The following is a 24490-nucleotide window of genomic DNA, read 5'->3' on the forward strand; positions in this document are numbered from 1 at the left end:
ATCCTCACAGCAGATCCCAGAAGCAGGAGCTTTGATCACACCCATATGAGGGAACAGTGAGTGAGAAAAGTGCCAAGAGTTGCTGTAAAGTCACCAGGCGAGTCAAGAACCCAGGGAGTGAAGACACGGATGGCTCTGATTGTAGCACTGTGCTGTACTGAACACCCACTCTCTGCCAGGAGCCACGGAGATGTCAGAAGCAAACAAAGAATTTGGTTTCTCCCCTTAAGGCAATGACAGTGCAGATTGGGGAGGGTCTGCTGGAAGACCCTGTAAATGATTATGTTAGTAATAAATCTCATACAGAAGGAGGTCAGAGAACTGATAATAATAACAAATGCAACAATTATGACAATTCAAGTTGAATCAGCCTGCTTGTTGTATGTGCCCAAAACACACAATCCTGCGGCATACATACTAGTACCAGCCTACTTTAAGAGTAAGGGAATGGAGGGGCTAGTGCTGTGACACAGCAGGTTAAGTCACTACCTGCAGTTGGCATCCATATGGGCACCTGCTGTTCCATTTCTGATCCAGCACCCTGCTAATGCGCCTGGGAAAGCAGCAGAAGATAGCCCAAGTCCTCGGGCCTCTGCTACCTATATGGGGAAACCTAGAAGAAGTTCCTGGTTCCTGGCTTCAGCCTGGCCCACTACTGCCTGACCACAACAGGACCCTTTGGGGAGTGAACCAGTGGATATAAGATCTCTCTCTCTCTCTGTCTCTCTCTCTCTCTCCACTCCCTCTCTCTATAACTCTACATTTCAAATAAAAATAAATGTCTTTTAAAAAAATAGAGCAAGGGAATTGAGGCTCAGAAAGCTCAAGCAACATAATTCATCCAAAGTTACATGAGTAGCAAGTATGGGTAGACCAGATTCCAACTATTCTTTGTTTATCCACAGAAGAAACTCAATAATTACATTTACTTACATTTACTGAGCACTTGCTGTGCACCTTATCTCACCTAATACAACTTTATGGATTTAGTACTATCACTGACATCATTTCTATACACAAGGAACCTACAGCTCAGAGATATTAAATCACTTGCCCAAATTCACACATCCATTAAGCGGCAAAGCTAAGATGAAAACTCACGGTTGACCCACTCCAGGACTCTTTCTCATTTGGCTTCTGGAACCTTTCCCTGAGGCTGCATGCTCAGTAAAACCCAGCCACCTCTGGTGCCTGTGCATCCATGTTACTTGGCCTGATTTGAATGTAAACAAGGAAGATATAAATAACAAGCTAGCCTCTAGTTCTGTGTATAGAAAACACAACCACAGCCTGCATGCAGAAGGGAAAGGGGGAAAAGGGGAGAGCATGGCCTGAAAAATTCTGATGGAGGCAGAGGCTGTTCCCCACATGTTTCCACCAGGGGAGAGATAGCTTGACTCCACTTACAGCAGATGCAACCAATTTGAAGAACGCTACAGCCAGCAAAAATGGGAATCGTTGACATTCTATTTTTAATAAATGTGTCCTCACCTAAAGAAGGCAGCTGAGCCCAGGCATCCTGAACTCTGAAACTTCATTAAGATTAAGTTGCTCTCTGTAATAGCCTCAGCTGGGCTCCAACCACCACCCACTGGGAAGGGCTGAACCTTCCCTGTGACTTGTAGCATGGACTTGGTTTTGAGAGACCACTTTATACCCTCTTCCTGTTGCTGCAAGCCTTGGTTTATACTCTCAGAGGGCCAGATCACATGGCTCCCAGGAAGTTTCTGTAGTTAAGAGGTCCAGATGATGGGCTGCCAACCAGGGAGCTCTGGATACCCACCCTTCTTCCCTTAGAGAATTTCTTTTACAATGCTGAACCCTGAGTAGGCAGTTCCCAAACCCTTGTTTCCTGACAGATTTATGATAGCGTAATCCAGTCCAAGAACTTTGCTACTCCAAGGGTGGTCCATGGATTAGTGCCACAGGCATCCCTAGGGTATCCATAAGAAATGCATAAGCTGAAGCCCCCCTTTGCTTTCTGATGAGAAACTGAGTTTTAACCAGATCTCCAGGAGTTCTGCATGAACCTTAGAGAGGAAGAAGCACTGGTAGAGGACAGTGGCTTGGGAGCCTTTTCACTCTCACCTATCAATAGCAGGTCCCATTCCCTTGTTTTACTGATTCTCTGGTTTCCTTGTGCATCATTTAATTTAGGAAACTGCTTTATAAAAAATAATTCATATTTGGAAATAATTTTCAACCAATAGATAATTCTAAGAATAGTACAAAGAACTCCTGCATACCTTTCACCCAGACTCATCAAAGGTTAGCTTTTTACCACATCAACTTTATTCCATGCTTTCTACATTTCTGTTTTTCCCCATAAGTCCTTTGGGTTCATTATGTGTACTTCATCCCTAAATACTTTATCATGTGTTTTCCTAAGAAGGAAAATATCCTTATATGTAATCACAGTCTAGTTACCAAGTTCAGAAATTTTAACACTTGTACAAGAAAATTGTCTAATAGAGATTTCATATTCAAATATGGCTAACTGTCTTAATGATATCCTTTATGGCAATGTTGTTTTCTATTCGGGGCTCTTTAAAAGGTACTGGGGTGAGGCTGACACTGTGGCATAGTGGGCTAAGCTTGGACCCCTGCGCCTGTGTGGGAGACCTGGAAGAAGCTTCTGGCTCCTGGCTTTGCATTGGCACAGCTCCGGACATTGGGGCCACTTGGAGAGTGAACCAGCAGATGGAAGACCTTTCTCTCTGTCTCTCGCTCTCTCTTTCTATAACTCTACCTCTCAAATAAATAAATAAATAATTTTTTTAAAAGGTGCTAGGGTAAGCATGGACTCCACTTGGGAGGCCCATATCCCATATCAGAGTATCAAGTGTGGTGTCAGAGTAGTGTCAAGTCCCAGCTCCACTTCTTTTTTATTTTTTTTAATTTATTTATTTATTTGAAAGTCAGAGTTACAGAGAAAGAGGGAGAGACAAATACAGAGTGAAAGATCTTCCATCAGCTAGCTTATTCTTCAGATGGCAGCAAAGGCCAGGGTTGGGCCAGCCCAAAGCCAGGAGCCAGGGGCTTCATTCAGGTCTCCCTTGCAGGTGGCAGAGGCCCAAGTACTTGGGCCAACTTCCATTGTTTTTCCCAGGCCATGAGCAGGGAGCTGGATTGGAAGTGGAACAGCCAGGATATGAACCGGCACCCATCTGAATGGCAGCATTGCAGGTAGCAGCTTTATGGGCTGTGCCACAGTGTCGGCCCCCCCAGCTCCACTTATGATTCCAGTTTCCTGCCAATACATACCCTGCAAGGCAGCAGGTAACGGCTCAAGTATGTGAGTCCCTGCAGTCCTTGTAAAAGGCCTGGATGGATTCCCTGGCTCCTGGCTTTGCCCTTGTCCAGCTCTAGCTGTTGTAACCATTTGGGGAGTGAATCCAGATAGAAGATCCTCTCTCTCTCTCTCTCTCTCTCTCTCTGTGTATGTGTGTGTGTGCCTTTCACAAAATAAAAAATAAAAAATAATTAAGGGCAGCAATGCTGTGGCCCTCACCCCATACCAACTGAGACAGACTCTCTGAGGGAAACGACTGTGCATGCATCTTTCTAAAGCTCTCCAAGAGAGAGCGGCCAGGACTGAGAAGTGCCATGCTATGAACCCTGTGGATCACAGGGGTAGGAAGTCTTCTAGGTGGGGTAAGTCCCAAATGTACTTTGTCTTGATCCCATGTCTCCTTGGGTGTGAGTTCTGACATCACAAACTCCCTCTGAGGTTTCCTGGGCCTCTGTTCACTGTCTTCTGATGCCACCTCTCTAATGGAAACTCAAAGTATTCATTTCTTCCTCCTGCTATGTACCCTGCAGCAGCTCAGCACAGACTCTCTTCTTTTTAAAAGTGCAGCCTTGAAAATGGGATATGCTCTATGTTGTGTTCTCCACAAAGCTAAGCCTAACAAGTTGGCTGCATCACCTAGAATTGCAGATCAAGGCCAGATGGTGGGGAAAGAATACCAGCAAATCAATTACGGTAAGGGCCAAGTTTTTCTATGGGCTTTTCCACAAAGTTTCTCTAGCGTTGAACAATTGCTTTCTCATAACATCTCAAATGATCTTGGCTTGGAAAGCAAGCTGCTGAGGTGAGCAGGTGCAGCAAGCAGGGGCTGCACTTGACACGAAGGTAAATGTACAGATGGGAAGCGACTGAAACACCATCCGGCTAATCCCATGAGCCAGCAAGCTTTTGCATTTCCTGAAAGAATCCGGGTCAGTCTACCCGATCAGTCTAACTGCTTCAAGGTATCTGTGTTGTTTCCATCCACTGGCAGATGAAGGGGAAACCTGGCATGTATGAGAGGGAGCTGATGAAAAATCCACAATATTCAGCCTGTTGGGTGCAGAACTATTTCCCCAGCATTGAACCAACATTGCTGCCATCACCCTCTGCACCCCCTCCTGCCCAAACACCTGTTTCACTGCCACCAAAGAATGTCAGCTTTCTTTGAAAATTGTCTGGTAGACGAGTTTGAGTCCAGGTTTGTATGCTTGTGACTATCTTATGGAAGAAAGGTAAAACAGAGGAGGGATTATTTGGCTTCAAAGTTGTTTTGAAAATGCCTGACAAATCCACTTGCTTTTAGTATATATTGATATTCTTTAATATTCAAGAGAACGAGCCTACTCAGATGGCTGGCTTTAACAGATGCATCTTTGCAGTTAGTCAATGACAAAATCTTTGTGAGTGGTTAGTGTCTTTGCTCTTCACAGAAATTCAATAATGTGCCAAATGAGATCATTCCCTCTGGCCCAGGACTTGGGAACATTTTGAATTGTATTTGTCCTGATTAGCAACTAAAGAATATTCTAGTTATCCCCAAACTTCAAATGGAGGGCACTTGTTTTCCTATACAACATAAAAAAACACCTTAATTAGGACCCAGTGTGTACTGCTAATACCATCCCTAATCATCTCTTTCATTGGAAGACTCCCTGTGTTATTGCAGATTTTGGTCCATGCCAGTAAGACAGTATGTGTTTAAATTTATCAAGTGTATATGAATTGTACATATCCCCATTTTTTGCAACAAAAAGGCCAGCACTGAGAAATGTTTTCATAGACTATGATATTTCACACAACTTAGCTCAACCTAACAAAGGATTGTATTTCACATTAGAACCATAATAAATTAACTACTCTTCTTTCAAAATGTTAATTTCCATCCTCCAGTTATTTGATAGCCACATGTGCATACATTTCAGGCTCTGAACTCAAGGCTTATATGTGGTGGTGGAGTTCACACATACACATAACCAATTATTCTCCTTGTTAACCTGTCCCCTCCTTTTCAGTTCTTTTGCCACTGCCAAAGGTAAGATCCAGTGGCTTCTCAATTCTCCCACTCTCCTCCCATCACTCAGCTCCTATCCATCCTCCAAACACATGTATCCCCTGCCTTCAGAATAAGAGCTACACATGTTTAGTTTGGCATTCAGCCCCTAGTCCATAACCCAGTATCAAAGATTACTTCCACTACTCCCAGTCCAACTCCCAGGGCTCTAGGCAAACCATCTTATTTGCTGTTATATATGAAAGTAGTCAAAATGTTCTATAGTGCTTGTAATGTGCCAAACACTGGCTTGGCTAGCTCCTATCATTATCCCACTTAATCTTTCCCACAACCTGGCATGGTAGGTTATTCTCATTTCAAAGATAGGAAAGCAGAGGCCAAGACTTGCTCAAACTCAGGCAGCCAGTAAGTTGTAGAATCAGCACTGAAAGCTGAGCAGTCTCAATTCATAGTCTCTTCTTGTAACCTCACCTGCTTGTACTTTTTTTTCCTTTTGAGTAATTTTAATATAGAATTATTCATAAAACACCTTCCATTAAAGAGACTTCCTTCAAATGCAATTAATCTAATTTCACAGTTACTTGAGTCGGGCTTAGAATTCTTTAAAAAATTTTTACTGTACATTTTTATGGGGTACAGTATGACACTTCAACACATGTATAAAATGTGCAATGATCAAATCAGAGTAGTTAGTATTACCATTTCCTTAAGCACTAATGAAACCTTTTTCCTCACATATAATAATTGGACATATTTCTGGGGTACCAAGTGATATTTCATTCCAGTTATACAATGTGGGCTTATCAGACCAGAGTCATTAGCATTTCATCTCCTTATCATTTCTTTATGTTGGGAACCTTTTTTTGTTTTTTTTTTTTAACTTTTATTTAATAAATATAAACTTACAAAGTACATCTTATGGATTACAATGGCTTCCCCCCCATAACTTCCCTCCCACCCGCAACCCTCCCATCTCCTGCTCCCTCTCCCATTCCATTCACATCAAGATTCATTTTCTTTCTTTTTTTTTAATTTTTTTACAGGCAGAGTGGACAGTGAGAGAGAGAGACAGAGAGAAAGGTCTTCCTTTGCCGTTGGTTCACCCTCCAATGGCCGCCACGGCCAGCGCGCTGCAGCCGGCGCACCGCGCCAATCCGATGGCAGGAGCCAGGCACTTATCCTGGTCTCCCATGGGGTGCAGGGCCCAAGGACTTGGGCCATCCTCCACTGCACTCCCTGGCCACAGCAGAGAGCTGGCCTGGAAGAGGGGCAACTGGGACAGAATCCGGCACCCCGACCGGGACTAGAACCCGGTGTGCCAGCGCCGCCAGGCAGAGGATTAGCCTAGTGAGCCGTGGCGCCGGCCAAGATTCATTTTCAATTATCTTTATATACAGAAGATCAATTTATTATATAGTAAGTAAAGATCTCAACAGTTTGCACCCACACAGAACATAAAGTGTAAAATACTCTTTGAGTACTAGTTATAGCATTAAATCACATTGAACAACACATTAAGGACAGAGCTCCTACATGAGGAGTAAGTGCACAGTGACTCCTGTTGTTGACTTAACAAATTGACACTCTTGTTTATGGCGTCAGTAATCTCCCTAGGCTCTCTCTTTTTTTTTTAATGTTAAGTAGCCCAGCAGAGTTTATTTAGAAATACAAACACACACACAGAAAATAAATACATTAAAATCTTACTGAATAGTTCAGTAATAGTTCAGGATCCAATATAGTGTGCAAAAGATTCTGGATTTCCCAGTCACTTTGTATACCCTAGGCTCTTGTCATGAGTTGCTAAGGCTATGGAAGCCTTCTGAGCTCGCCGACTCTGATCTTATTTTGACAAGGTCATAGTCAAAGTGGAAGTTCTCTCCTCCCTTCAGAGAAAGGTACCTCCGTCTTTGATGGCCTGTTCTTTCTACTGGGATCTCACTCGCAGATATCTTTCATTTAGGTGTTTTGTTTTGTTTTGTTTTGTTTGTTTTTTTGTTTGTTTTTGCCAGAGTGTCTTGGCTTTCCATGCCTATAATACTCTCATGGACTCTTCAGCCAGTTCTGAATGCTTTAAGGGCTGATTCTGAGGCCAGAGTGCTGTTTAGGGCATCTGCATTCTATGAGTCTGCTGTGTATCCCCCTTCCCATGTTGGATTGTTCTCTCCCTTTTTTATTCTATCAGTTAGTATTAGCAGACACTAGTCTTGTTTATGTGATCCCTTTGACTCTTAGTCCTATCAGTATGATCAATTGTGAACAGAAATTGATCACTTGGACTGGTGAGATGGCATTGGTACATGCCACCTTGATGGGATTGAATTGGAATCCCCTGGATTCCAATGCATGAGAATCATTTGGGACAAGTCAGCTTGAGCTTGTCCCAAATTGTACATCTTCTCCCTCTCTTATTCCCACTCTTATATTTAACAGAGATCACATTTCAGTTAAATTTAAACACCTAAGAATAATTGTGTGTTAATTACAGAGTTCAACCAATAGTATTAAGTAGAACAAAAAAATACTAAAAGGGATAAAGTATTAAGTTGTACATCAACAGTCAGGACAAGGGTTGATCAAGTCACTGTTTCTCATAGTTTCCATTTCACTTCAACAGGTTTCCTTTTTGGTGCTCGGTTAGTTGTCACCAATCAGGGAAAACATGTGGTATTTGTCCCTTTGGGACTGGCTTATTTCACTCAGCATGATGTTTTCCAGATTCCTCCAATTTGTTGCAAATGACCGTATTTCATTGTTTTTTAATGCTGTATAGTATTCTATAGGGTACATGTTGTTAGGAGCCTTTGATTCCCCCCTCTTCTAGTTCTTCATAAAACATATAATAGGCTATTTTGAACTACAGTCATTGCACAGCATTGTAGGGTTCCCTCTCAGGTGTGAAAAGCAAAGAAAAGTTGATCTGAACATACACTAGTACTTACTAGAGACTAAAACGGGAGGGGACTATTGGATAACGGGTACCAAAATCCCAACAAATAGTTCTGTGCAATTTGTTTTGCGTTTTCACTTCTCCAAATTTGTGTTCATATTTTCTTCTTTGACAACAACTCTCCTTCCTACTTCACCATCTCTGCTTACTAAAATTTTGCCCAGCTCAAATGACACCTGCTCCACGAAGCCTCCCCTGACCTCCTACAGCTAAAATTCTTTCCTTTCATCTCCCCATTCTCACAGCATTGGTTCCAGCATTTATACTACTTATACATTTTTTATTGTTGTAGTTACCTGTCCATATATTTCCTCTTCCTACCCACCTCTACCCCATCTTACAGAAAACCCAGCTCATTAGCACTTTGGCCCTGTAATGCTCATGCCAAGACTGCCAGGTAGGGATGCATTATCAGAGAGTGGGCCCTGGGGTAGATAATATCAAAGCTCCCTTCCAACTTGGAGGTGCTATGATCCTGAGTGACAATTTTCTTGATGACACATCTCTGCGGGAACTGCTGCGCCGGCCAAACTACATTATCTCTGATGCAGGTGCACATTAACAAGACCTGGCTACACCTCCCTCACATCTCTGCACGTCTATCTATCACTGTCGCTGTGTTTGATGGTGACACTGCTCCGCAGGTGTGGCTAAAGAGCTGCAGTCCTTTCCCCATTCCTTCCCTAGGAAGACCATCCTTTTTGCATGATCTACATGCATACTGATGTCTGCAGCACCGAGCCCCTTGCTTGTCAGTCTAGATTAGTGGTTTTCAAACAGGAGCATGCATGAGAATCACTTTGGAGTGCTTGGTTAAGCACACATCACTGGGTTGTAGCCTCCGTAAGCTCAGGACAAGAGCACTTTTAGCAGGTTCCCAGATGATGTTGATGTGACATGCCCCTGGGACACATTGAGTACTGCTGTTCCAGACAACGGCTTAACTCAAAAGTATATGCCTTCTCTCTGATTGCCAGCCTGCTGGATCTCAGGGGCCAGTGATGGGGGGACAGGAGGATGAATGCTAACCTGGCAACCTGAAGACCAGGGTTCTATGTAGCTGCAGCCTCTAGAGAGCGGTGCAACTCTGAGCCAGTCTCAGGACTGCTCTGGGCCTCTAGTCTTCTCACAGGCACAAGGAGAGGTGGAGTTGGTGATTGCTACTCTGGGAATTTCTAGAAATCAAAGCTGGGCTATTGTTCTTGTCCCTAGCCTAGTTTTTGAAGTTGGGATGCCAGGTGTCCCCTCGACACCTCCTCAAGCATCCAAGTGCCCACTTCTGCCCACCACGTCTCCAAGTTGGAGATACCTTATTTGCCTGGGTGTTTCTCTCTGCAGCCATCCTAGTATGTGAAGCCCAAAAAGCAAATTGATACTTTCCTTTTTGGAAACCCAAATCTGCATTTTCTGGCGTGTGGGTCTAGTGTGCCCCATTTCAAAGACACTTTAGCATAGAAGTAAAGATACAGAATCCTAGAACCAATCTCTTGCATATGATCCTGGTTCTCATCTATTACTGAGTAACCATGTGTATGTTCTTAGAGGTACCTGAGCCTCACTTGTCTCAACTTTACAATGGGAAGAGTAACAGTACTTATTTGATGGAGTTGTTTGTGAGGAGCAAATGAAATAATGCATGCAAGGCATCTACCAGAGAGCCTGAAGCAAAATGGTTACTGTCGTTTCAAAACTGGGGGAGGGCCATCACCGTGGCATAGCTGGTAAGGCAGCTGCCTTCGATGCCAGCATGCCATATGGGCACCAGTTTGAGTTCCAACTGCTCCACTTCTAATTCAGCCCCCTGCTAATGGTCTGGGAAAGTCCTTGGGCTCCTGCTACCTGTCGGGGTGACCCAGATGAAGCTCCTGGCTCTTGGTAACCTGGCCCAGCCCTAGCCATTGAGGCTATCTGGGGAGTGAACCGATGGATGGAAGAGTCTCTCTATCTCTCTCTGGCTGTGCTCTCTCTCTCTCTCTCTCTCTCTCTCTCTGTACCTCTGCCTTTCATATAAATAAATTAATAAAAAACAGGGGAGATTGCATCCTCCATAACATGAAACAAGTAAGGAACCAAATGGCCCAAGGAGGCTCCTTGAATAACTTGAGGACTCCTGATAATAAACAGAAGCCAAACCAGCAGAAAGATGTTTTAGATTTTTCATTACCTCCACTTATTAATCCAAAGAAAATCAGCACACTCCTTCATGTCATCAATTACATTTATCTTGGGTTTACACTTCACAAAATCAGGACGCTGCCACAGGCTGTGGTATCAGTGCCCCACTCAGCATTAATTATAATTCAGTATTTGCAGAGGAATATAGCACAGGAGATTCAGAATTTTGCTATGTTGCTTAATAATGATCTATTTACCATAGGCCAGAAATTGGACAGGGATTATAGAGAACTTCAGCCGTTTCACTTCCCTGCTCTTTCCTTTTCTTCCTGCATCTGTCATCTGCTGGCCAGGGTCTGTCCATTACCTTAATGGCCTCAGGCTGAGGCAAACTGACCTTGCTTACTCTGCTCTAGCCACTCCAGGCTTCCTGCTCTTCTGAAACTGACCAGGATCTTGGCATTTGCCTCCCATAGGTGCACTCCTCCCCCTGGCTCTTGCTCCCTCTATTCTTTAGTCTTGGTTCAAGTGCTGTCGTAGTAAGACCTTCTATCACCATCCTATTTTTTCAATGAATGTTTACTTTTATTTAATGTTTATATATTTACAAGGGAGAACAAATGTTGAAGATAAAAATTGGATGAAACTGAAGTATTGCAATAACCTGTACTGTACGAGTGAATACAAAGATACTTAGATGACATAATGAAAATAAGTAACTCCAAGATCATTTTGCGATATTATATTTTAAAATTGCCTTTCTTCTCATCCTTATCTTCCTTTCCCACTTTATTTTTCTCCATAGTATGCTTGCTTTCTAGTATACTATATAATTTGCTGATCATTTTATTTATTCTCTCTCTCTCCCTTATTCCCCATGCCCTCTCCCCAGCAGATAAGCCCCAGAGGGTGGGGATATTTGTAACTTTTTAGTTTGAAATAATTCTAGACATTACAGGAAAATTATAAACACAGCACAAAGAATTGTCATGCACCCTTCACCCATCTTCCTCTAATGTTAGCACCTTATATAATAATAGTAAGATTATTGAAAACAGATCATTAACATTGATATAATACTATCAACTAATTTACAGATCTTAATCAAATTTTCCCCCAGTTTTCCCACTAATATATTTTTCCTGTTTCAGGTTCCAATTCCAGCTCTTATATGATATTTAGTTGCCATGTCTCTGCCTTTCTCTAATCTGTGACAGTTCCTCAATGTTTGTCTTTCATGACTTAACAATTTGACTCATCTAAGCCAATTATTTTGTAGAATTTCCCTCAATTGGAGTTGAGCTAATGCTTTCTCAGGGTGAGGTAAGGTTGTACATTTGGGTAAGAATCCTGCAGAAGCGCCATGGAGGGCAGGGTTTGTTTATTTTTGTGTTTGTTTTGATCGCCTCTGTATCCCCAGTTGACTAGAACAAAAGCTGACACATAGTAGCTGCTCCGTACTTGTGAAGGCACAAAGAAATCAGACCACTGGGAATCCATCCTCTTTTCTGGAAATGGAAAGGTTGTGCTTTATGGGATATCAAGTTTATTGGGGACATCTTGGTTTTGAGGTAAGGTTGAAGGGTTCTGTACCAAAAAGCAAAGCAGTAGCTGGTGAAGGAACCTAATTAGCATGAGCCTCAGTGACAAGGGAAAGGATTATAACATTTGGACAATGTGACAGCACAATTGTTTAACTTCTGAAAATAATAATACCACTACCATCACTAAAACCCAGCACCCTACATATAGAAGTAAGTGACTCAGTCTATAGCTCTGAAATCAGACTGCCTAGATTCACAACCTGGCTCTGCAACGAACCAGCTGGATAATGGTGAATAAATCATTTAATTGCTCTTTGTCTCAATTTTGTCATTTGCAAATTGGAAATATTATTAATATCAATCCCACAGGGTTTTTCTGAAGAGAGATGGAAGCAATACATATGAAGAGCTTAGAGCAGTATCAGAAATAAAGTAATCACTCAATAAGCATTACTGTTATGCAAATTTATGTACTTCACAGAACTCTATCCAATAGATCATCTCATTCTATATTCAAAGCAAGGCCTTGGGGGGAAATAACTATTTTCAGTGACTGATAAGGAAATAGAGGATTGGAAAAGTGAAAGTATGTGTCTAAGGTCTCCTAGCTAATGAGTGAAAGGACTGGAGTGCAATATAAATAATTGGTTTTCTAGTCCAGTGCTCTGTTTCTGTATCGCCCTTGACATATAGTACATTTTCTCCAATGCAAACAGTTGCAGAATGAGAATTTGCGCTTAGATTGGCTTCTGAACATCACATTGTTGCTGGTGCTGGACAAGACCAAGGACGGTGTAAGCTTTCTAGGATCTTACAAGTAATAAGGAGAGAACACTAAGATATGACAGTACTTCCAAAACTTCATGCAAAATGAGACCACAAGATAAGTTTATTTTGCTGCAAGAAATCTTGAAATCCATGCATAAAAGGGGTCATCAAAAATTCATAGCAATGCATATCATAAAAAATTATCTATAGATTTGAAAATTCTTTACACCAAAATAAACTTGGCTTTTAATACCATTTTCCACAAACTTTTTGAAGTACCCTCACAGCTTAACAAGTCTCCATGAAATGAGTATACTGACAACATGGGCAGCGTCCATTTTATATAAACATGGCTGTTGGGGCTGGCCTTGTGGCACAGCAGATTAAGCCACTGCTTGTGACACAGACAGAGGTAAGCACAAATCAGATTTGGTCAAGTCTTCATGGCCCAAAAAGAAAGTTGGATTTTATTATTTTTTAAATATTTATTTCTTTTCCTTTAAAAGGTAGAGTTACATAGAGAGAGGGAGAGAGGCAGAGACACAGAGAGAGATCTTCCATCTGCTGGTTCACTCCCCTCTTAGCTGCAACAACTGGAGCTGGTCTGATCCAGAGCCAAGAGTCAGGAGCTTCTTCCAGGTCTCCATGTGGATGCAGGGGCCCAAGGACTTGGGCCTTCTTCCACTGCTTTCTCAGGTGCATTAGCAGGGAGCTGTATCAGAAGTGGAGCAGTTGGGGCTGGTGGTGTGACATAGTGGGTAAAGCCGGGCCTGCAGTGCCAGCATCCCATATGGGTGCCGGTTTGAGTCCCGGCTGCTCCACTTCCTATCCATCTCTTTTCTATGGCCTGAGAAAGCAGTAGAAGATGGCTCAAATCTTTAGGCCCCTGCATGCGCGTGGGAGACCTGGAAGATCCTGCCATCGGATCAGCGCAGCCCCAGCTGTTGTGGCCAATTGGGGAGTGAACCAGCGGATGGAAGACTTCTCTCTCTCTTTCTCTCCTTCTCTCTCTGTGTAACTCTGACTTTCAAATAAATAAATAAAAAAGTGGAGCAGTCAGGACTCACTGGTACCCATATGGGATACCACCATCACAATCAGTGACTTTACCTACTACGCCACAGGAGGCTGTTAAGCAGAGGAATGTCATGGTCTTATTTACATCTTTGAACCATGATACTAAAATAGGAACCATATAGAATGTGACTCTATTGTGAGACAGAACTGAGCTTTAATCTCAATTCTTCCCCATTCTAATTCAAATCTCTTCTGTTCAACAGAGACAGTAACAGTCGTGCCACATAGATGGGTTGTATGGGTCATTATGGTGAGAAGTACAACAGACAATGTATGTAAAGTCTTAGCCCAGTGCTTAGCCCACAGTAGATACTCAGTATGTGTTAGCTGCAATTACTAGAATTTGTAGTAGTATTTCAATGCCATAATTGTAACATTGAGAAAATACGCAGGATGTGTTCCAGATCAGGTATTAGATCAATACTGGTTGAAGTGAATCTTTTGAATTCCTAAGATCTGATACAATGATAGAGTCTCTGGGCACAAGAGAAGGTAATGGGAAAAGTAGGTCAGGGGTTGCTGCCATCTAAACTATGGGTGTTTCCCTGTCTCTTCTTCCAAACCAGGATGTGCTCTTGTTGCTGGCTGTGTCTTTGCTTAGAGCTATGTCTGGGCATACAGTGAAATGACAGGGAAGGCACAGAAAAAGAAGCACTATTTCCTTAACCTTGCATCACTTCCCTGAGTCCCAAAGGGTTCATTCATTCAAAAGTTGCTGAGTGCCTTCTATGTGCCAGCCTGGCACTGGGCCATGCCATCTTTCCAACAACAGCTGAGTCATAGGCTCTGTGGGGGAGCCTCACTGAGCCAAGGCATCATCTCACAGTGTGAGGATTGTGCAATGCAGCAACTGAGATGCGATAGGTGCCAAGGCTTTTGGTCAACTGCATGGGTCAGGGCTGCTTCTTCTTGAACTTTGGTTGAGCTGCTGCTTGGCCTGAGTTACATGAGGTTTTAGCTACCCTCCAGCAAGCAGGGGCTGGCTAGGATGCCAGTGTGGCACGTGTCTCACACACACCCTGCACCACAGACAACATGTTCAGAGAAGAGTAATGATGCAAAGAGCTTTCTCTTTTGGTGCACTAACGAGTCCTACTGTTTTGTCTGGCCACACCTGATATTTGCAGTCCGGCAACCTGTCTGCTCCCTGGAACAGTTGACTGCAGAGCCATAGCATGCCCTCTTGGCCAAGGGGGTTGTTCCCTGCCAACCTATTCTCAGACCGCCTGGGCAAGTCTGGTGTGCTAAGCATGTGACAGAAATTACTGGAATTAAAGGGAAGGTGCTATTTAATTCACCTGTTCAATTTTTTTTTTTTGAAAGGCAGAGTGGACAGTGAGAGAGAGAGACAGAGAGAAAGGTCTTCCTTTTGCCGTTGGTTCACCCTCCAATGGCCGCCGCGGCCGGCGCGCTGCGGCCAGCGCACCGCGCTGATCCGATGGCAGGAGCCAGGTGCTTTTCCTGGTCTCCCATGGGGTGCAGGGCCCAAGCACCTGGGCCATCCTCCACTGCACTCCCTGGCCACAGCAGAGAGCTGGCCTGGAAGAGGGGCAACCAGGACAGAATCCGGCGCCCCGACCGGGACTAGAACCCGGTGTGCCGGCGCCGCTAGGCGGAGGATTAGCCTAGTGAGTCGCGGCGCCGGCCAACCTGTTCAATTTTTTAAAGATTTGTTTATCTATCTATTTGACAGGCAGAGTGATAGAGAGGTGAGAGAGATACACAGAGAGATATTGTCCATCCTTGGGTTCACTCCAAAAATGACTGAAACAGCCAGTTCTGGACCATGCTGAAGCCATGAGCCAAGGACTCCATCTGGGACTTCCACATGGGTGGCAGGAGCCCAAGTACTTGGGCATTTTCTGCTGCCTTCCCAGGTGCATTAGTAGGGTCTTGGATTGGAAGCAGGATAGCTAGGGCTTGAATCAGCACTCTGATATGGGATGCCAGCATTGCAAGAGGTGACCTAAACTTCTGCGTCACAACACTCATCCCTTAATTCACCTGTTACTTCACATTATTTCTTGCTCAACTCTGACTCACTCCTTCCTTCCTTCCTTCCTTCCTTCCTTCCTTCCTTCCTTCCTCTTTCCTATTTTCCTTCCATTATTCCCAATTCAACAACACGTACTGAGTTCCTACTATTTTCTAGGTGCCATGAAAGGTACTCTTGGCTTCCAGAAACTACATTCTATTGACTTTCTTTCTTCTCTGGATGCTTCTTCCCAGTCTCCTTTGTTGATCTTCAGCCTAACCTTTAGATTTTGGAGTGCTTTAGAGCTCAGTTCTTGGATCTCATCTCTTTCCTACCTTAACTTTCTCTCTAGGCTATCATGTAGTCTCATGGGTCTTAAAGTTCTATAACCAGACCAGACTTCTATGAATTCCAAGTTTGTATATGCAGCTCTGAACTTGATCTCTCCAGCTGGATGTCTAATGGGCACTTGACATAGTCTGTTTGGCCTGCTATAAAAAATATACCATAAACTGGGTCACTTATAGGAAACATAAATTTGTGGATTTTTCTCACATTTCTGGAGAAGTCCAAGATCAAAGTGCTGGTGGTATCTAGTAAGAACGCATTTTCTCATAGGTGGCACCTTCTTATTGTGTCCTCATGTGGTGGAAAAGATAAAGATCTCTCTCACTCAAGACTCTTTTATAAGGACTACAATATCATTGATTAGGATTCCATTCTTGTGACATAATCCCCTCCCAAGGAGCTTACTCCCTTAAACCATCACCTTGGCTGTTAGGACTTCAACATAAGAATTTTTAGAGGAGGGTGGGAGTGGACATTGTGATGCAGTGGATTAATTTGCTACTTGGAATGCCAGCATCCCATATTGGAGTGCCTGGGATCAAGTCCCACCTCCACTTATGATCCAGCTCCCTGCTAATGTAAAGCCTGAAAGACAATAGAAGTTTGTCCAAGTGCTTGTGTCTCTGCCACACACATGGGAGACCCAGATGGAGTTCACTCTCAGGCATTTTGGAAGTGAACCAGCGAATATGAGTTCTGTCTCTCTTTATCCATTCCTCCTTCTCTGTTGCTCTGCTTTTCAAATAAATAAAATGTATAAAAAAAATTTCAGAGGGCACAAACAGACTATAGCAGTACCTCAAATTTATCAAGGTCAAAACTAAGTTGATATTTCATCTTAAAACTTACTCCTACCATAGTCCTTTCATATAGTCTGTTCAGAAAATCTTGCACACACTTATGAGGGAACTTCAAAAACCCATGAAAAATGGAATTAAAAGAGACTTTTATTTTGGTACAAATTTTTTTTGAAATCCATGCTTAGGTTTTTATAATACATACTTTCATTCACTTTCTGAAATTTCTACATATGCATGGATTTCATTTTTTTTTACATGGAAATAAATGCATCTTTTAATTCCATTTTTGTGAACTTTTAACAGCTCCCAAAATAGAGACTTTGACCACTGGTTCTCATATCACTGCCATTTCTACCACCCTTATCCAAACCACCATAGTCTCCCACCTAGGCTATTGTAGTAGCCTCCTAACCAGTTCTACTGCTTGCACCCTTTCCCCCTTTTAGTATACTCTCAACATGGCAGATACAGTGAGCCTATTAAAATCTGAGACAGATTATGTTACTCTCTGCATGATGATACCTTGTTATACTCAGTTAAAGCCAAAGCCCTAACAGTAACCTTCAAAGCTCCAATTACCTGGCCCTTCATTAGTATCTGAATTTATCTCTCACAACTCTTCTCCTTGTTGTACAAGTATCTAGCCACAATGTTTCCCTTACTGGTCCTTAAACATACCAGGTATGATCAGGACATCTCTGCCCTATATCCAGATAGCTACAGAGCTGGTGCTCTCATTTCCTTCAGTTTTACCCAAGATTCACCTTTCTAAAGCACTATATCTAAAACTTACCCTCCCCCCCAATAAAACATCTCCATTTTCAGCATTCTTTTTATTCTTAGTGTTTATGATCTAACACACTACATATCTTGGTCAGCTGAGGCTGCCATAACAAATTATCACAGACTTGGTGGTTTAAACAACAGAAACTTATTTCTCACAATTATGAGAGCTGAGAAGTTCAAGATCAAGGTGCCAGCAAAGTAAGCTTCATTCTGAGGCCTCTTATCTTGCCTTATAGGTGGGTTCCATATATTCTCACATTAACCTCATCTTTTCCAAGTAAAGAGGTGGGGAAAGCAGGCTCTCCAGTATCTCTTTTTATAAAAGGACTAATCCCCTCTGACTAAGGCCCCACACTCATGACATCATGTAACCCCAATTATCTCTCAAAGACCACCTCCAAATATGATCATATCGTGGACTGGGGCTTCAACATAAGAAGCTGGGTGGGAGACAAACATTCAATCTGTACTACTACATATGTATTTCTATGTATTTTATTGACCTTGTTTATGGTCTGCTTTCCCCACTAGCATGGAAGTTTCATAAAGAATAGGATTTGTGTTGCTTGTGTTCACTATTTTAATCCCTATGTTTTGAGTGGTGTCTGGCACATGGTAGGGGCTCAATAAAAATTTACAGAATAAATAGATGAAAAATTGCAGCTTGTGATACATGCCAAGAAGGACATAAAGAAGCATTATAGGTGGAACTGAGGCTGCCAACCTTGGATACATATTAAATCATCTGAGGGAGCATCAGATGCCTGGGCTTCCCCGCCAGGAGTTCTGATTTACTTGGTCTAGAAAGAGATTGGCCATTGTTTTACTTTTTATTGTTCCCTAGGTGATCTGGTGATTCTCAGTGTGAAGTGAGGCTGAAAACTAATGAGTTTGAGACTAAGGGTCTGGGTGAGGGAATGGGAACCTACTTGAGATGGGGTGTACAGGGAAGGCCTGCTATCATTTTCTGAGATGGTATCATTTAAGTGGAAATCCAAGAGACAAAGAGGAGCGTGAGAAAGTTGGGATAAGGATGGGATCCAATCCTGGCAGAGGGTCAGAACAAGAGTGAAAGCACTGAAGTAATAAGCTTGGCCTGTCCTCAGCACAGAAGACCAACACAGGTAGTACAGAGAATGCAAGGGGAAGACTGAAACAAGAATTTGCAGTGATGCATGGAGGCCAGATTATGCATGGCCTTTTAGACCATGGGAAATAAATTGAAAGCCATACCACATGGGGAAAAACAGACAGTAGAGGGTTTTGAGGAGGGCAATGGTGTGATATGATTAACAGTTTGCTTAAGATTGCTTTCACTGCTCTGTGAAGACATAAAGCTGGACTTCAGGGCCGGTGCTGTGGCTCACTTGGTTAATCCTCCACCTGGGGCACCGGGTTCTAGTCCCGGTTGCTCCTCTTCCAGTCTAGCTCTCCGCTGTGGCCTGGGAAGGCAGTGGAGGATGGCCCGAGTGCTTGGGCCTCTGCACCCGCATGGGAGACCAGGAAGGAGCACCTGGCTCCTGGCTTCAGATCGGCGCAGCACCGCCTGCAGCAGCCATTTGGGGAGTGAACCAACGGAAGGAAGACCTTTCTCTCTGTCTCTCTTTCTCACTGTCTGTAACTCTACCTGTAAAATAAATTAAAAAAAAAAAAGCTGGACTTCATGGTGGCCTGCATTGAGCTTGATAACCTAATGTTGTCTTTTCCTGTATAGAGAGTAGAGGCCCAAGAGTGGTATGCAAATCCATTCTGCTCACATAAACTTACACGCAAAGCCCCTTTCCAATGCTAAGACTCTACAGATTGTTAATTCTGTGATCAGTAGCTCAGGTGTTAGACTATGTCTTTCAATGATTTGCCCTAGGAATGAGGTTCAGTTGATCAGTTAATGGAGAGGTACCTTCTAACTTGTTTACTAACTAGTAAACAATCCAATTAGAAAGGGGCTTAGAGAAAATGATGGCAGCATTCACTCACTTAAATTTTAAACAGCTCCACTACTACTTATCACTAGTTCTTCTGTGCTTTCTAGGGGTAGGGAGCCAGAGAATACTGTTGAGCGAGTTATAAATTAGATGAGGGGATCAAGAGATGAACACAAAAAGAGAGTAACACAGAGAAAATGAGGTAAGTATCCAAATAGAAATATAAATACAATCAATAATTGCAATCATTTATTTGGCACTCAGCTTATGTCAACCACTGTGTTGTTTGCTTTACGTTAAGTTCTTATTTCATCTTCTATGCAGTAGGTAATATGATCAACCATGATGATGATAACAATAATAGCAGCTTACACTTACCAAGTTCTGAATATCAGCAAGGGATTCAAAACAGTTGTTTTGAAATAACTCAGATAGGTATATCTTCATTCTATAGATAAGGATAAACAGGTCCAGAAAGAAATAAATGACTTATCCAAGATCATAGAGCTAGGCAGGTGTGCCTGTAATATTCAAATTTGACTCCCAAGTTTCTGCTCTTAAAGTGTTCTGGATATTCAGAGCAAATGGCCCTTACCTTGTTCTTAGATGTGCATGTGTGCACAGAAGAAAACCTATGGAGGAGTCATGATGTGAAGGTGAAAAAGGAGGAACCTATACAGGGCCTTGCAAGTGGCCTTGCTTGGTCATAGTGGAAAGTCTATAACAGGGAAGAGTGGCTCAGAGACGAAGCAGTTCTCCCTCTCATTTCTAATCACCTTGCCTATGCCAGCCATGGGCTGCAGTCTCCCATCATGACTGTCTGTCTCACACAGCTTCATCTGGGGATACTTAGGTCCTATGTAGGCCCATGGGAGCTCAACTATTTAGTTCCACTCCAAGGCAGGACAAAGTAGAGATTTTCAAATTCAAAGACTGATGAGTAGTAAGTTGCCAGCTCTCTCAATAGTTCTTCATTCTTCCATGGAAGCAGCCCTTAGACATTTAGGGTGTTGACAACAAGATACACAAAGGACAAAAGGACAGAGAATTCAGAGAAGGCAACAACTGGCATCCAGCATCCCTCATCAGACCAGCAAAGGAAGTTCAGTGTGTAACATTGCTTATAACAGCAAGAAAATTGCCTATGTCTGTCAGTATGGATTGATGACAGAAATTGTGAACATATACACAAAAGAACACTATATTGCTATTGCAAAGAATAAGGTAGAACTACATGTTTATACAAGGAAAAAATGTTTCCAAAAAATTGTAGGTTAAAAAATCAGGTCACACAACAGTCTCTATAATATGATCACACCAAATTCCTAGATATGTGTCCACATACGCACAAAGCCATTAATTGCATTCACTTAGTACACAGAATTCAACACAAAGAATTACAAAGAGACTTTTGATACCTAATTTGTATACTTGTATATGCTGTTGACCTTTGCAACAAGTCCATATAGCTTTTATAATTGAAAAAAAACTATACTACAATTATCATTTTGCAAAAGTAAAAAATTCCAATCTTGTATCATTTTCATTCATTCTCTCTCTTGTAAAAACAACACATTTTGAATTCAGAAGTGTATTTGAAATTGTCAAATATAACTTTCTCATGAATGAAGATAACACATTACCATTTATAATTTATAATATGGTCAAATGGATTAGCAATTGATTATAGAATCTTACTCAAAGCATAGGTGGCAACCAGTAGAAAGGTCTCCAGAGAAGGAACATAAGGCGTTATCATTTTTATTAATAATTTAGATGATCAAGAAAATGTACTTACCACGTCTGATGATAACCCAAAACTGGCAGTGATATGAAGTACTTTGAACAACAAAATGGAGATTCAAAATGAGCTCAGATGGACTGGAATACTGGGCTAAAATGAAAAGATAAAATTTAAATAAGGTAAAAAAATTCTCAATTAAAATTTTTGAAACATATTCTGTGAGGCCATCATAGGGGAAGCATTGCTCAGCAGCAGCTCACAATAAAACTAACTAACCAGTCAACCAACCAACCAACCAAAAATATCTGGGGGTTTGAGTTGACCCACACAAGTAATTTGAGCTGACAGTTTAATCTAGCTGAATTATTTAGCACCTAAAAATAAAGCACAATTTTAGGTTGAATTAATCAAAGTACAATTTCTAGATCCTCCTCCACTGTTCCCTGCTGGAAGCTCCTGTTCAATTCCAAAGACCACACTTTAAAAGAATCACTGAGGAAGTGGAACACTTCCACATGAACAACATGGGATTGACAAAGCAGTGGCTTTTGAAGGGGCCAGAGACATGGGCCCTGACAAGGAGAAATGTTGTGGGGATATGTAGGGTATTCACCTGCCTTCAAAAGATTATCATTTATGGGTCCCCATTGTGGCCCAGCAGGTAAAGGGGCCATTTACAATGCCAGCATCCTATATGGGCGCTGGTTTGTGTCCCGGCTGTTCCACTTCCAATCCAGCTTCTTGCTAATGGCCTGGGAAAAGCAGAAGATGACCCAAGTATTTGAGCCCCTGCTACCCTGTGGGAGATCTACATGAAGCTCCTGGCTCCTGGATTTGGCCTGGCCCAGCCCCAGCCATGATGGCCATTTGGGGAGTGAATCAGCAGATGAAGCTCTCTCCCTCTTTCTGTCTCCCTCTCACCATAACTCTGACTTTCAAATAAATAAATTCTTTTATAAAAATTATCATTTATATCCCTTGGCTATATTTCTGTGGAACAGTGATCTTTCTACTTTTCACTTGTTGAACACAATATTTAGTGGAACATTAAGCCCATGATTATAAAGTAAATTGAAAGTATGTTATTGCAAAAATTAAAAGGAAAAAAAAAAGAAAGAGGAGGGATGGAAGTATGCTTATATTCTTCGAATTGTATCTTTTAAATACATGAAATTTGTTCTATTTATATTAATAAAAATTTTTTTAAAAAATATCTCAAGTGTTTGCCTACCAAAAGCAGGCACTTATTCTGGGTTGCTCAGATAACAGGACTAGGACTACTGCCACCCAGTGGTAGCAAGAAAGCAGATTTTCAGTAAACCTCTCAAAAGGCTTTCTGACCTTGAAAAGGTCCTGCAAGATACTGAGCAAGCTGGTAAGGTAGTGAAGGTTGAGCCAAAGCTAGATGAACAGACGCCCAGTGGCAGAGTTACAGTAACAGAAGTCCTTCCAGCTCTCTGAGATTACATCTCTTCCCCCCTATTGTCCTTGTTATCATTTCCTTTCTGTATCACCCTGCAGGCAACAGCCCAGTAGAGACAACTCTGCAGGAACTGCTGGGGCTCCTGCCTCTTGTTAATTATCATCAAGGAGCTATGGGGTAGAACTCACTGCTTAAAGGAGGGACAAATTGTTGATGTAAGTCAGATCATTTCCATCCCTGGACAAGCTCTTCTTTGGCTTTCCATCTCACTCTCCGTAAATGACAGTCATCACAATGACCTATAAAGCCCTAAACAAGCTGGCCCCGTGTAACCTCTGTATTCTCCTATCCTGTTTCTCCTATTCTATTTCTCTTCCACTTGTTTACTACATTCCCATGACATGGGCTGTTTTGATGGTTTATTTTAAAAAATATGTATTTATTTATTTGAAAGTCAGCATTAAAGAGGGAGAGGAAGAGGAAGAGACAAAGAGATCCTCCATCCACTGGTTCACTCTCCACATGGCCGCAATGGCCAGGGCTGGGCCAGGCCAAAGCCAGGAGCTTCATCCAGGTCTCCTACTTGGGTGGCAGGAGTCCAAGTACTTGGGCCATCTTCCCCTGTTTTTCTCAAGCCATTGGCAGGGAGCTGGATCAGAAGTAGAAGAGCCAGGACACAAACCAGCGCCCATAAGGGATGCCAGGGCTCCAGAAGGGGGCTTTATGGATGGCACCACAAAGCCAGTCCCTCTTGTTGGTTTCTTAAATGCCAGGTATGCTCCTGACTTGGGTACTTTGCTTTTGCTATTCTTTGTGCCTGCACTGCTCTTGTCTGAGATAACTACATGGATCACTTACTCACTTCATTCAGGCCTGGACTCAAAGATGGCCTTCCCTGTAAGGTCTCATGTGACCACCTTCTTTTAAATTAGAAGTCATGCAGGCTTCTCCCCATACCCCTGACCATTTCAGAACTTATTATTATTCCATCTGAATAGTCTTCTCATTTATTTAATATAACAATATTTTACATTTTATTTTATTATATTTCATTTCTCTACTGGGCTATAAATTCTTACATGCAGGGATCATGCCTGTCCTGTTTCTACTGTACCTTGGTCTCTGGACCATTGGCTAGCACAGAGTAAGTGCTCAGCAAATGTTTAATAAAAGGTCCCCATATTTCAAATCCATGCCATTTTCTACAATTTAATCTCAAAGAATTTTTTGGTTTAAAAACTGGATCTCATAATGATAACTCGGAGTTATATCAGTAAGATTTGGTATAATTTTTGTCTATTTTACTCAATTTCCCCAGTTTTTTGGTATGCTATCATATTATATTAATCCCCAACTAGCCATAATTGTAGTGGCTATGAGTGCTTACCGTGTGTCAGGCATAGTGATATGCGTATAACATGAATTAACTCATTTAATCCTCACAATAGCCCTTTGCAGTTGACACCACTCTCATTCCCATGTTAAAGACCAGAGCACTGAGAAACAGGAAGGTTATATGACCAGCTCAAGGTCACAAAACTAAAATTACGCAGATTCTGAAGCCCATGTTATTACTCTCTGACTTTAATGTAAGATGAAAATTGGTAATGGTGATGAGGATGACAGCTAACATGAGTACTAATCATGGATCAGATACTCTGCTAAATGTTTAACATTCATCATACTGTTTAAAACTCAGAGTAGCCCTATGTGGTAGAAACTACTTATATGA

The 24490-nt window shown here is 42.2% G+C and overlaps 1 protein-coding gene across 4 annotated transcripts in view; it reads right to left on the reverse strand.

Annotated features, from left to right (window-relative positions):
* The window catches only part of PAK3 (p21 (RAC1) activated kinase 3), a 278956-nt gene that overhangs the window by 211333 nt on the left and 43133 nt on the right, over positions 1-24490 (reverse strand). For 2 of the 4 annotated variants that reach the window (XM_070067235.2, XM_089324114.1), the window contains exons 2-3: positions 21390-21485; positions 19970-20039 (exon numbers count right to left, since the gene is read on the reverse strand). The gene's annotated coding sequence lies outside the window, so the exon portion shown is untranslated. The remainder of the gene's footprint in view (positions 1-19969; positions 20040-21389; positions 21486-24490) is intronic. The other 2 variants (XM_089324121.1, XM_089324112.1) reach the window with 1 other exon arrangement.

This window comes from Oryctolagus cuniculus, chromosome X, assembly GCF_051225735.1.
Source record: "Oryctolagus cuniculus isolate XC-2025 breed Fujian yellow rabbit chromosome X, ASM5122573v1, whole genome shotgun sequence".
Lineage (NCBI taxonomy): Eukaryota > Metazoa > Chordata > Mammalia > Lagomorpha > Leporidae > Oryctolagus > Oryctolagus cuniculus.